The following is a 5100-nucleotide window of genomic DNA, read 5'->3' as shown; positions in this document are numbered from 1 at the left end:
ATGTTAAATATCGAATGTAGTTTCTACGGTCACTGATCAAAAAGTTTTTAAAGTGGCCTTATTCCTTTCTACACAAAGAATAAACACTAATGCATCCATTATATTTATTAAGGGTCTTCCACTGCTTCCATTATCAAGGCTAATTATTTACTAACATTGAGGTATTCAGCTTTTTCTTAAAATAATTAAGGTGTCATTTAAATGTCCCCATTCCAACAAAGCTTATCCTCATTATATCACCTTTCTGAAACCTAATTGCACAACCCAAGTCATCCCTTTACACTCCCAATACCTAATTTCACCAGATCATTTGACCCTCTTTTCATAAATAGTTGAAGGTTTTCTCATTTTGTTTTGGGGGGTTTTGTGTGTATTCTTTAAATATTGGTGTTCTTCTCTCATTTTCTCAATAGAATATTAACTCAATGAAAATAGGGTCTATTCTTCCTTAGACTGTATTTAATAACTTAAATTTTGAGGATAGCAAGTGTAATAGCAGTAATTGAAAAGTCATTACAGTGTGCTAGTAATTGTGCTAAGGATGTTAAAGGAATTTTTTAAATTTAATGCACATAATGATCTTATGAGATGATATTATTAATATTTCCACAGAGGCACAAAGAGATAAATTGACAAGACTAGGCAACTAGTAACTAGTATAGTAGGATTTGACCTTGGCTAAGATGCTTTACTGACCCTACAATGACTGTGACCAGTACTACCACATTTTACACAGAGGAAGTACTTAATAAGTGTATCTGAATTTTTATTAAAATAATAAAATAATGTACTGCATATTTCAAAATTACACTTAAATTTTGAATTGTGTACTTAGGATAAATAATGTTATTTTCCAACTTACACAGTCCACTCATAGTAGAATCTCAATTGCACCAACAAAATAAATTACTAAGATAATTTCTGTAGTTTTGATTATTTGATGATGGCAAAGTACCATAAAATTTAAAAGATTTATTTTTCATTTTTTTATTGAAATACAATTCCGTTCCCTGTCTAAACAATTTAATTTTTGTGCTTTTGATGTCAGAAACACTGCAAGGAGGACTGATTATTTTTGTGTGAGTGCATGCATTTGAGCATGCGAATGGAAACAGGAAGATGGCTGAAGGATGCACCATAGGAAGAGCGTCAAAACCTAATTATATATGCATCTTAAGTATTTAGAAGAAGAGACAATTTTATGTGAGATGCATTTGCCGGATGTCCAGGATGATTTCATGTTTACCACCTCAAACGCTGAAACCAGAGGGTCTGAGTTTGAATCCCAGGCGTACCTTTCACAGGCTATGTGACCTTGGATAAGACACTTATCTCACTGATATTTAGATTCTTCCCCTATAAGTATAATTATTTTATCACACATCAGTAATATGTAGTCACTATTATTATAATTAGTATTACTACTATTATTTACTATTATTATTGGAAAATTTCTGACACAATTTACAAAGAAACTTGGAAATATCTCCAGGACAAAGCATTCAGATCACAATCTTTAGACCAAAGTCATTGATACTGAAGGACAAAATAAGACAACAGCTCACTGCACAAAACTCTGTGACACTGAAATATAAGTTCCCCACTCCAGGCCCTCATCCATGGCATTGACATGTTTGTGCATGTGGACAATTTGTTATAGCTGAACTGATTGTATAAAATACTTGATGAAGATCATATATTTAGTTGTATTCAAGGATTATGTTAATATAAAATGTTACTTATATTTCTTCCAAGACTCGAACCACGCCTAAGGGAATGTCATATTCTCCACATGGATAAATAACATTTGGAAGAAGATGCAAAAGTGGCATATTTAATAGAGATAGAAATACGTTCATTTTAGAAATATTGAATTATGCACTCTCCAGTTCTTGGGTTAAAGCTATGATTTTCCAAAACTCCTTTTACACTGTGGTGGACATAATTCCAAAATGCCCCTCAGAATTTCCTGCCCTAGCCCTGGGAACTGGAAATATGATAATATAGCACATGTTAAATGTAGAATTACATGCCTAAAGGGATTTCAACAAATCAACTCCTAACATCAAATTTCAAGTCCTAGCTACATGTTTCATGTCAAAAGATTCTATATTCAGACATATGCATTTTTTAACTGTAAAGTTTTTTTTAATTATTACATGCAATAGTAGCCAAATTATTTAAAGTCAGCAAAATTTTACTTAGGGACTCTCACATGTTATTGTTTTTCACTACTCACCAATGTCCCGTTAGTTCCTCCAAAGTTTGAATCAAAATTTATCTTCAGGATAGCCCTTTTAATAAGAACATCTTTTTTTTTTAATTAAAATATCTTGTGTAAGTTTATGGTATACAACATGTTGATTTGATACATTAATATATTGTAGTATGATTGCCATTAAAAATATAAGAACTTGCAAGATGCATTGAGAACAGTGTAGTATCAGTAAATGGAAGTTATAACATTCTACAATGCCTATGGAGAAGTGTTTATGATCACTTGTATTAAAGATGTTTCTAAGAATGCTAAGAAGCATAAAAATAAAAAATAATACATAAATACATACACATATATATATGTACATATATATACACACACACACACACCCCATGCTCAATCCTCAGTTGTCATGTCAAGCTTCAATTCTTTCAGTTGGGCTTATTTTCTCTGAAAATTTTATGTGATTATGGACACACTGATGACTTACTGATGGGATACTTTTCTACCTATAAACTTTGGGATCTAATTTTTTCAAACAATTTACTTTAGGGTCCTCTGAATATGAATTGAGTTTAAATCATATTTACTCCAAAACTAGCACACCCAAGAATAATACAGACTTTGAGGATATACCAATACCTAAGATTTTTTAAAAAAATGGACTATCAGGTCTTTCATACTTTGGCAGCTCTCTCTTATAGTTCTTTCCACAGATCTAACAAAGAGTTCCGTGAGAAAAAGCAGACAACATAGTTATTCAATGAGGCATCTCCAATGATGTGGGTCTGCAGAAAAAGCCAATCAGGATAGACCTCAACTCCAAACTTCTCTTTTACCACACTGAAAACACCCCCCATCATTAAGTGTTCCCCTAGGTCACACTTGTACATAGTGGTCATGGAATCCTACAGTTCTCTCATGTATGACATGTCCTCCTAGAGCAATACTGGACTTTCCTGCTTGGCCTTCCCTGTGACTTGCACCTGGTTAGATGTTTGGAAGCAACGAAGGGTGTGGGAGGAATCTCAGGAAGAAACCAAATATCATTGTCTGACAACTTGTTCAAATGAAGTAATCACAAGGTGTCTAGGCAACAGAAGACTGTTGTTGCCCTCTTTCAAGGAAGACAGAGCTACTTATGACAACCAAGAGGATGCAAGATCATCTCTGAGTTCATAGTTCTCCCTCTTACCCACACAAATGTGTCTACATTAGATGTCAGAGTACTACTCTTTCCCTATCAAAACACTGATGTCAAAAAAAAAAATCCTGGTGAGGTTGCACATTCCATCACCTTTTCAGTTCTACTATTTTTATCACAAAATTCTGAACTGGAATTAGATCATAACCTCTGTTGTCAAGAGACACAGTAACAGCAGCCCAGGGAACTCCATCTCAGAAGTGTGTCCAGAAGGCATTTTGAATAGAGTGTCTCCGAGGAGATACCAAAATTAGATCCAACATATTCCCCTTTTCGTATATGCCTTGTCATGAAATAGAAGAGGACTTCAAATAAAACTCTGCCAACTAAGATCTACTAAAGTGTGACACTTGCAAGAGGAAAATCAGCTATGATCAATGATAAACTGCTTGAGATGGATAAATTCTGAATCTGAAAAAAAAAGTGATGTATATATGTCACTAGTGTTCATTGTGGAATTCACAGGATTCCATTCCCACATGGAGAAATAGATGATTTTTTTTTCAAACTAAGTCCTTTTTTCTTTTTGTCAATTTTTTATTTTAAGTAGGCTCCATAGCCAACATGGGGCTTAAACTCATGACCCTGAGATCAAGAGCCCCATGTTCTCCTGACTGAGCCAGCCATATGCCCCTCAAGCTAAGAGGTTTTAATGTTCCTATTACAGTAAACTTCACACAAACTTAGTAATTTTAATATAATTTAGTAATTTATAAGTAAAAATATGTTCAAAAAAACCAAAAATACCCATGTTAAATATTCTCTATGGAGAAAAATACAAATAAGAAAGTAGGTTGAAATTGAAAGATTCTTAGTGATCATGTAACACAATACTGCAATGTTGATGGATGGTGACAAAAGGTGATATCCCTCTCTATTGCATAAATACAGTTTTTATCCAAATATCTTGGTCTCTCTCAAGTTACCCTCTTTTCTAGATTATATTAAAACTCACTAAGATAATTCATATCTGTGATGTAACTATTTCTGTTTCAAAGCCTAAAAAGACTCCTCTGAGTTTTAACATTCTTTATCAGTTATTACATTCAAATTCCCTATTTCAACCTTTTGTTGCTTGTATACTTTACTTCTAGCCCACATGAATATATCTACTTAATTTGGGCCATCTATGCTACAATCATAATAACCCAATAGTATAAACAAATTATTATAAATTGTATGACCAATGAAAAACCTAATGCTTCCCCTCAATTAGAAGTGATCATTGTAGAAGCAAAAAGTAGTTTTTACAAAAAGAATAATATGAGTACCACCCCCACTATCAGAACCTTCCCAAGGTAAAAAGATTCCTTCAGAAAGGTGAATATTCACACTATGTTCTGCCACTGTTCTAGGAGGATCTAAATAAATATGAGAATTTGAAGTATGACCCCAAGAAATAGAAGGGAGATTACCTAACATATAGATTGTCCCTTAAAACATGAAGATTTTATAATTATTTGGATCTGGTGTTTTCTGCTCAGTCAACCAAGAAGAACTACCAAGTTGAAAGTACATGATCAGACATGATGTGACTGAAGTGTCTAATACAAAGGAAGTCATATGAAGGAGGAATAGTCTGCCAGGCTGTGGATATAAGCACATAAAAGTATAACTGTAAACAGAGAACACCAGAAGTCAACATGAAGAAGAGCAGGGAAAACACTAGATCAAAACC

General features: G+C 33.5%; 1 non-coding gene across 1 annotated transcript; it reads right to left on the bottom strand.

The window, feature by feature from the left end:
- Positions 1-2909: 2909 nt before the first annotated feature.
- Positions 2910-3039, bottom strand: LOC116638992. Its single transcript, XR_004300757.1, has one exon. It is a non-coding gene; the product is annotated as a small nucleolar RNA SNORA18 (small nucleolar RNA).
- Positions 3040-5100: the final 2061 nt, after the last annotated feature.

The sequence above is a fragment of the Phoca vitulina genome, unplaced genomic scaffold, assembly GCF_004348235.1.
Source record: "Phoca vitulina isolate PV1807 unplaced genomic scaffold, GSC_HSeal_1.0 scaffold16, whole genome shotgun sequence".
NCBI lineage: Eukaryota > Metazoa > Chordata > Mammalia > Carnivora > Phocidae > Phoca > Phoca vitulina.
The sequence above is the reverse complement of the archived record's forward strand: the minus strand, read 5'-3'. Positions and strand labels throughout refer to the sequence as shown.